Below are 9770 nucleotides of genomic sequence, written 5' to 3' on the forward strand. Positions count from 1 at the left end.
GTACGTGTGCAGATTTGTTACATGGGAGTTTTGCATAATGCTAAGGTTTGGAATACAGATTCTGTCACTCTAGTAGTGAGCATAGTACTGGATAGGTAGTTTTTTATAGCCCACCCCCTTCCCTCTACTCTCCAGTAGTCAACAGTTTCTATTGTTCCCATATTTATGTCCATGTGTGCATAATGCTTAGCTCCCACTTATAAGTGAGAACGTGCAGTATTTGATTTTCTTTTCCTGCATTAATTTACTTAAGATTATGGCTTCCAGCGCCATCCATGTTGCTGCCAAAGACATTATTTCATTTATTTTTATGACTGTGTAGTATTCCATGGTGTATTGTCCCACATTTTCTTTATTCAATCTACCATCGATAAGGATCTGATTGATTCCATGTCTTTGCTATTGTGACTAGTGCAGCAATGAACAGACAAGTGCATGTGTCTTTTTGATAGAACAATTTATTTTTTGGGGGGGCATAACCTAGTAATGAGATTGCTGAGTAGAATGGTAGCTCTGTTTAAAGCTCTTTAAATCTCCAGATAGCTTTCCATAGCAGCTGGACTAATTTACATTTTCACTTAACAGTATATAAGTGTTTCCTTTTCTTTACAACCTTGTCAGGGTCTGTTTTTTTTATTCTTTAATAGTAGCCATTTTGACTGCTGTGAGATGGTATCTAATTGTTGTTTCAATTTGTGTTCCTCTGACAATTTCATATGCTTTTAGCTGCTTGTTTGTCTTCTTTTGAGAAGTGTCTGTTCATGTCCTTTGCCCATTTTTTAATGGGGTTATTTTTTTTTTACTTGTTGATTTGTTTAAGTTCCTTATAGATCCTGGATATTAGGCCTTTTTCAGATGTATAGTTTGCAGGTATTTTCTCCCATTCTGCAGGTTGTCTGCTTGTTCTGTTGATAGTTTCTTTTGCTGTGCAGAAGCTCTGTAGTTTAATTAGATCCCACTTGTCTATTTTTGTGTTGGTTGCAGTACTTTTGGGGACTTAGCCAAAAATTCTTTGCCAAGGCCAATGCTGAGAAGAATATTTCCTAGGTTGCCTTCTGGGGTTTTCATAGTTTGAGGTCTAATATTCAACTCTTTAATTCATTTTGGTTAAATTTTATATATGGTATAAGGTAGGGGCCCAGCTTCGATCTTCTGCTAGCCAGTTAATTCCAGCACTATTTAATGAATAAGGAGACATTTCCCCATTGCTCATTTTTTGTCGACCTTGCCAAAGATCAAACAGGTGTATGACCTTACTTCTGAGTTTTAAATTCTGTTTCATTGGTCTATATGTCTGTTTTTCTACCAGTACCAAACTCTTGTGGTTACTATGGTTTTATAGTATAGTTTAAAGTCAGGTAATGTGATGCCTCCAGCTTTGTTCTTTTTGCTTAGTATTGTTTCAGCTATTTAGACTTTTTAAAAAAAATTCCATATGGATTTTGGAATAGTTGTTTCTAATACTGTGAAAAATGATGATGGTAGTTTGATAAGAATAGCTTAAATCATACATTGCTTTGGGCAGTATGGCAATTTTTATAAATTAATTCTTCCAACACATGGGCATGGAATGTTTTTCCATTTATTTGTGTTATCTCTGATTTCTTTCAACAGTATTTTGTCATTCTGTTTGTAAAGATCTTTCACCTCCGTGGTTAGCTGTATTACTAATATTTTGTGTTCTCTGTGGCAATCTTACAAGGATTTTTATTAAAAAAAAACAGACCTTTAGCAATATGTAGACTACTAAAATTTAACGTTATCTCTTGTTAAATGTAACTTTTAATTACCAAATATTATATGCTAATTGGTTGTTATGGTAACAGTATTTAATTAGTGTTTAACGTGTTCAAAGTTGTGTTAAATCTTCCTCTTTTCCTCCCCCTCTTCATCATTTTAACTTGGGTGAGATCATATCTCATTGTGGTTTTGATTTGCATTTCTCTTATGATTAGTGATATTTAGATTATTTTGAGAAATGTCTGTTCAGAGCTTTTGCCCAGTTTTTAATTGGATTACTTTTTTTTTGCTACTGAGTTGTTTGAGCATCTTATATATTCTGGTTATTTGTCAGATGGATAGTTTGCAAATGTTTTCTCCCTTTCTGTGGGTTGTAGCCTCACTTTGTTGATTGTTTGCTTTACTGCACAGAAGCTTTTGAGTTTGATATATATAATCACATTTGTCTATTTTTGCTTTTGTTGCCTGTGCTTTTGAAGTCTTACCAAAAAAAAAAAAAAATTGCCTAGTCTAATGTCCTCAAGCATTTTTCTATTTTTTTCTTCTCATAATTTCATTGTTTCAGGTCCTAGGTTTAAGTCTTTAATTCATTTTGATTTGACTTTTGTTTATGGTGAAAGATAGGAATCTAGTTTCATTCTTTTGCATATAGTTGTCCAGGGATGTAGAGAGAAAGGAAAACACCTACAAAGCCATGAGATTGGTAAACCTGCAGGACTAGGTTTCTGGTTACAGATAGAATGTACAGAAGAGTGAAGTCAAAGATACCACCAAGAGTACAACCCTGGAGATTCTAGAGAATGATGTTTCTCATAGCAAGCCTGGGAAGAAGAAGCATCAGTGGTTAAGCCCATTACATAAAAGATAATTTGAGCTTGTTGGATAAGCCACATGCAGAGGTTTCTTAAGTATCAGTAGTAGTTTGTGATAAGAACACTGAAAATCTGTGTTTCTCATTTACCAAGAATCCACAGGGTCAGAATCAAACTTAGATTCCCCTAGCTATTTCAAACAACTTAGCTTTTAAGTAGTTTCAAACAAACTAGTTTTTATGTAGTTTTCTCATCTATAATAGACTTTTAAATGGCCTTGGCAACTGTTTTTTATTCTACCTCTTGTGTCTAGGACAGTAAGAAAAACTGTTCTTCTACTTTTCTACTCACAACGCTTCTGACACCAAACTTGTGAATTTTGTTTCCCATGTCAATCAAGTCTCCAACTCTCCGGATACCAAGTGGGTGTCCAGTGATTCAATTCAACTCTGACACTACCTATCTGGAGTTAGCCTCAGACCCCACAGAGTAAGGGCTCAGTCTCAGAAGATTGCCCTCATTTCAGATGATAGCCATAAGTAGTGGGGCCTCAGATAATCCACATCTCTGTCTGACTTAAACACAAATCAGAGGTTCAGAAAACCTTCTCCTCAGGTTTGATAATTTGCTATAATGACTCACAGAAGTCAGGAAAAACACTTTTTTTTACTATTGCCAGTTGATTACAAAGGATATTATAAATGATACAAATGAACAGCCAGATAAAGAGGTATATATGGTGAGATTGAGAATAGTCGTAAGCACAAGAGCCTCTGAACTTGTGGAGTTGAGGTATGCTACCATCCCAGCACATGGATCTGTTCACCAACTTGGAAGCCCTCTGAACTCCATGATTTTGGGTTTTTATGGAGGTTTTATGGGATAGGTATGATCGATTTAATCATGGGCCATTGGGGATTAACTCAATCTCTAGCCCTTCTCCCATCTCCAGACGTTGGGGGCTGAAAGTTCCAATTCTCCAATTACTTGGTTGGTTCTTTTGTTGACCAGCACCCCCATCCTTAAGCTATTGAGGAGCCCACTAAGAATTATCTTATCAACATAAACTCAGGTATGGTTGAAAAGAGCTTGTTATGTATACTAAAAGAGTCTCCTTTCATCTCATCACTCAGAAAATTACAAACGTTTTAGGAGCTCTATGCCAGAAACTAGGAGCAAAAATCAAGTATATATATATTCTTTATTATGTCGCAATATCACAGACAGTATTACCAATATTCTTTCCCAAAAGGTAGAGCTGAAAAACTCCCAAGATTCTACTGGACTATCTCCAAGATCATCATAGTCAGTGTCTTATTCTTTTAAGTTAATGTAAGTTTCCTGAATCCATGGGCATTTGATGGCAGGGAGATAGTTTTGACTTAATCTGAGAGACAAAAGGAAATCATGAATATTTGACCTAAACAGAACTTTCGGAGATGATATGGTTTGGCTGTGTCCCCACCCAAATCTTATCTTGAATTGTAGGTCCCGTAATCCCCACGTGTTGTGGAAGGGATCTGGTGGGATGTAATTGAATCATGAGGGTGGATTCCCCTGTTCTTATAATAGTAAGTTCTCACAAGATCTGATTGTTTTATAAGGGGCTTCTTCCTTCACTTGGTTCTCATTCTTCTCTCTCCTGATGCCATGTGAAGAAGGACATGTTTGCTTCCTCTTCTGAAATGATTCTAAGTTTCCTGAGGCCTCCCCAGCCATGCTAAACTGTGAGTCAATTAAACCTCTTTCCTTTATAAACTACCTAGTCTCAGGTATGTCTTTACAGCAGGGTAAAAACACAGTAATAGAGGAGATTAGTTTTTGAGCATTGAAACAGTTTTGATTAGGAAGAGAGCATGGTACAGGTAGGAAAACAAGAGACCTTCGATAAATGGGAGAGCTCAACATATGAGGTTCGAGAAAAGGACAAAGGAGGACTTTGAGAGCTGCACAGCTAGCACAACAGAAACTCAAAGTCTGAGTGCTTAGATTCAACCAGGGAGGGAGAGAGCGATTTCCTTCACATCAACCTTGATAGACCTTAAGCATGGTAAAATATGGGTACCTTGGGAGAGCTGGGCTCATTTTCACATTGTCTTTACAAGGCTGTCATCTGGAACACTGTGTATATGCATGAAACAGATCAAGTCAGAAGTATGCTTGGAATGGGAAATTGAATTGCATTTGTTGGATATTTCTTCCCTGAGTTTTCTCTTACACAGCCTTTTTCTTTTTTGCTGATGCCTAGAGTTTGCTGATGCCTGCTCCTGATCTGCTGCAACAGCTGGTGGTGATCTCCACTAAGCTTCACTAAACTTAAAAAATCATCCTTAGTGGACATGATGGGTCAGGGTTACACAGAGAGAACAGAATGTCTGACTGGAGGTTTTTTTCTTGTCAATTTATAATTGTAGTACTGAAGCCTTGGTTTTCATTCTGGGTTAGATGGAAAGATTATAGGTGAAATTCAGCTACAGGTAAAGCATACTATCACAACATTGATTCTTTCCACTCGTCACTATAAAATGTAATCTCCATGTTTTTATGATGAAAGGGGGAACTGAAGTAGGCTTTGTCTTCAAAAAAGTAAATAGGATTTGATAAAATTCAATCTATACGCCTAACACAAATTAAAGAGTTGGCTTAGTAAATTATCTGCCACGTGAAGAAAGTATTGATCTACATACACTGCACCTAGATCTCAAAGGATGTGACTCAGCTCTTTCCATCCCTTCACCAACCTTGTCTGCCTCCTGCTCACCTCCCCAGTTTCTGCCTAATGCTGAACACCCTCACATTGCTCAGTGTCCTCTGCTTAGCATCACCCTTAGGTCTGCTCTTGCTACCATAGTCCTATGCACCAGGAAATTTCTTCACTTTTTCTTACCTTAAAATATATTTTATTAAGCCACAGGTGCCATGCAGGTGCAGTGGCACGTGCATGTAGTCCCAGCTACTTGGGAAGCTGAGGTGAGAGAATCACTTAAACCCAAGAGTTTGAGACAAGTCTGGGCAACACAGTGAGACTCACTCTAAAAAAACGATTATGACTGTGGAGTAGTTCAGGGAATGAAGGAAAGAACGGCCTAAAAACAGATTACCACATTAGAACTCTGATTATTATAGGAAGCCAGAGCTCATAAGTGGAAAGTCTCCCCTGGCTTCACAATGGAGGCCAAAAGGGAACACAGATAAAATACTTGTTTTCTTGGTCAGGCATTGGTTGGACCACACTCTGTGTTGATATGTATAATGCACAGGTTATAGAGTTTCCTCTCTGAGTAATGTCAGCACTTTTATGGACTTGGAAACTTTATCAACATGCTTAATTAGGCTTTACAAAGGTCATTTGGTTGTATGGAATTTAAACTTACCACTGGCGCATACAGAGGAGGTATGTTTTGCTTGCTGCTTATGTTCTAAAGTCAGAACATAGCATAAAAACTTAGTATAGGCAACATCATCCTCAGACATTTCTTTGGAAAGATTGAAATTGAAAATTAACTTACTGAGGAGGATCAGGTCAGTTTTTCTTTAGTTGCATACAAGATGAAGTATTGTTTTCCTTTGGGGGTCACGTTGTATTAAATGTATGTGCAGCTCTAAGCATTAGAATTATATTCAATAGGATGAGACAAGAGAGGCTCTTGGAAATGCAGAGAAAGGTAGACTTACATTTTCCACTTTATAATCAATTCAGACATAAACTCATTGAGTGGAATGGTGGGAGAATTGTTTGCACTGTTTAAATTGCTCTCTCTTCATATTTCTCCTTTTGCCTCCCTCTTTCCTTTTTCTCCTTGTTTTTTTTTTGTTTTTTTTTTTTTTTTTTTTGGTGAGACAGGTCTCACTCTGTCACCCAGTCTGAAGGCAGTGGTGTGATCATGACTCACTGCAACCTCTGTCTCCTGGGCTCAAGGGATCCTCCTACCTCAGCCTCTTGAGTAGCTGGGACTCTAGGCGCACACCACCATGCCTAATTTTAAAAAAATGTAGAGATGAGGTCGCACTCTATTGCCTGAGCTAGTGTCGAACTCCTGAACTCAAGCAATCCTCTCTCCTGGGCCTCTCAAAGTGCTGGGATTATAGATGTGATTGATGGCACCAAGTCTCTCCTTGGTTTTATTTTTCTATTAGAGGGCATTCAGTGAAATCCTTCTAATAGAAATTCTTTAATCACTTGACCCTTTTATACAGAACCTTCACCCCTGGCAGGGCCCACACAGATGCCTATTAAGCAAGTCCAATTTATTCAGGGGCTTTTGTGATGACAGCAGTTGTGAAATTGGTTAGAGAGGTAAAAGTCTAAAAGAGACCTTTTATATTAACTAGTGAAGTAGGTGACTTATTTAACATCATACAGCTGCCTCAGAAAAACAGAGAGACGCTAGATATTTCAAAGAGAGGAGATTTAGCACAGGAAATGTGTTACACACATGTTGGAAGGCTGAAAGAGTAAAGGGGGAGGCTGTGAAAATAGCACAAATATTCATCACATCTAAAGCCATAGAAAAATAAAGGAGAAGAGGTGTTACAGAATTTAAGAACTTAGAGAAATGTTCTCATAACAGGTGCTCAGATCTTTAAGGGGGGGTGCCCTGCAGCTAGTGTTAGGACCTCTAAAAATGGTCATTTGCAGCCTGGCTATGGGATGTTCCAGGTGGGGACCTCACAGCTAGTGTTTTAGAATTCTAGGGGGCACTCTGTGGCTGGTACTCAGACCACTGATGGGGCGTCATATGCTGGGCCAAAGCTGTCCTCCATAACCAGAGGACATCTACAGGTGCTCCAACTTCTATCCTCCTAGCGTTGCTTCCTATTAGAAAATGTAACAGGCAGCCAGTTGGCAAGGGAATTTGGCAAATATGGAGTGCGTGCTCAAGCCCCAGTATCATAAGCAGAGCGCAGAAGAGAGATCTCAGGGCTGAGATACAAGTCAAGAGGGAGTACAGTGACCATGACAAGGTTGTTGACAATGTTGTTAACAACATCATATAAACTGGAATGAAACTTTTTCAGATCAGTTAAAAGGACAGAGAATGAAAGAGACAGGAGGAATGGAAGAAAGAAGTTTTAATAAGAAAAATAAATAAATAACAAAATTCAATTTTATTGTGAATTTAATAGTAACTTACTCTGTGTCCACATGATGAATAATGGTTTATAACCCCAACCATAAAACTAAATGTGAAACATGATGTCTGGCACAATGGGATTTTACACAATGTGAAATACCTTGAAGCAGTAGATTGGTTTTATACCATACCCCATGGAACTACCAGAGCTTGAGCAAGCCTCAGAGCTACTGATTGGATGGGGTACAGAAGTCAGCGCTCTCTCCTCTCTCCCCCATGCATACCATTCTTCCAGATTTCACTGAAATCATCTGTGGGTTTTTGTTAGTTTGCAATTTCTTATACATATTGGGCTTCTAAATACGATTTGCTTTGTTGGAGTTTCTTTAGCTAAAAATATTTTCATATTTTCTCCTATAGAAGATTCTAAAACTTTCTACTGAGTAGAGAATAACTGGAAATGTGCTTAAGATAAAAAATAATACGTAGAGGGCCAAATGTGGTGACTCATAGCTGTAATTCTGACACTTTGGGAGGCTGAGGCAGGTGGATCATAAGGTCAGGTGTTTGAGACTAGCCTGACCAACATGGTGAAACCTTGTCTCCACTAAAAATAAAAAAATTAGCCAGTCATGGTGGTGTGCGCCTGTAATCCCAGCTACTCAGGAGGCTGAGAAAAGAGAATCCCTTGAACTCAGGAGGCAGAGGCTGCAGTGAGCTGAGATCACACCACTGCACTACAGTCTGGGTGACAGAGCGAGACTCCATCTCAAAAACAAAACAAAACAAACAAACAAAAAACACAGGCAGAAGGATTGCTTGATTGAGCCTGGGCGGTCAAAGCTGCAATGAGCCGTGATCATGCCACTGCACTCCTGCCTGGATAACAAACAGACCAAGACCCTGCCTCAAAAAAAAGAAAAGAAAGTAAATACAAATTGCCAAAAGTTGTATATTATATTTTTACCTCAGAAAAATCCTGCATTGTATTATTACTAAATGAGAGCATAAGCTCTAGATTCACATCACCAGCACTCAAATTCCACCTCTGACTTTGCTAGCAAGCTGTGTGACCTTAAGTTAGCTACTTAACCTCTCTGTGATTGTTTTTCCTTGCCTCTAAAAATAAGAATGATAAATAGCATTGCGGTTAAGATGAAATGAAGCAATCCATGCAAAGTGCTTAGATGCATGCCGTTAGGCACATGGTAAATTCTCAATGAATGTTAACCATTATTATAATTATCATCAACCCATTTCCTGATAAGAAATTTGAGGATTATGTTAATTATTTTTAGTATTACAAACTAACAAAGTAGGAAAACAAAGCAAAATCCTGAAAATCTGATGCAAATATTGTTTCTATTATTTTACACTTTATCACAACTGTGTTTCTATTTTAAATTTACTATCATTTCCTGATAGCATCTTTTTTTAAAATTTTTATTTTTTATTTATTTTTTTAATTTTGAGAGGGACTTTCTGGCAAAAACCAGATAGCCTGCTAGACAAATTCTAAAAGAGCTGTAACACTCCTGATGGCATCTTGTATTAAACTCTGAATTGACTTATTCATTCTCTGGTGGTATTTGAAACAAATCAATTTTTGTAAGATGGTTTATTCTGTATGGTATTTTTTTGTACTTGAACACTTAAAAATTAAGCTTCATAGCAGCTTATAGTTAAAAAGTAACACAGTAAAGCTAACCATTAACAATATTAAACATAAAAACTGATAATATAGAGACACGAGGTTAAAATGTTTAAAATTTTTCAAGAACGCAGCTTAAGAAAAAAGAACTATTTGGACTCGAATTTGTGAGCAGAAGTGACAAGGAGGCCACTTGATGAATAGATAGCTGGGAGGGCTGAAAAAGAAACATTCATCTGAAAGATAAAAGTTTTTCCTCTTCCTCAACTCAAAGAAGAATATGTTATGACTGAGGAACATCAAATTTCACCTGTTTCAAGAGAGAGTGCTAGATACCATTTTCATGTACATTTTATTTAAAGAAAATTTGTTGATTAACACTGTAAAAATATACATAAATAAGAAAAAGAGAAAATTAAATCACCTGGAATCCTACTTCTGATAACAGTGTGGTATATCTTTTCATACATTTCCCCATGTAGGAATTGATAT

The 9770-nt window shown here is 37.5% G+C and overlaps 1 non-coding gene across 1 annotated transcript; it reads right to left on the bottom strand.

Moving 5' to 3' along the window:
* Positions 1 to 9100: 9100 nt before the first annotated feature.
* On the bottom strand, positions 9101 to 9162 carry LOC135275512 (U7 small nuclear RNA). The gene has a single exon (XR_010343137.1). It is a non-coding gene; the product is annotated as a U7 small nuclear RNA (small nuclear RNA).
* Positions 9163 to 9770: the final 608 nt, after the last annotated feature.

The sequence above is a fragment of the Aotus nancymaae genome, unplaced genomic scaffold (assembly GCF_030222135.1).
Source record: "Aotus nancymaae isolate 86718 unplaced genomic scaffold, 86718_ANA_hifiasm-v0.15.2.pri h1tg000016l, whole genome shotgun sequence".
Lineage (NCBI taxonomy): Eukaryota > Metazoa > Chordata > Mammalia > Primates > Aotidae > Aotus > Aotus nancymaae.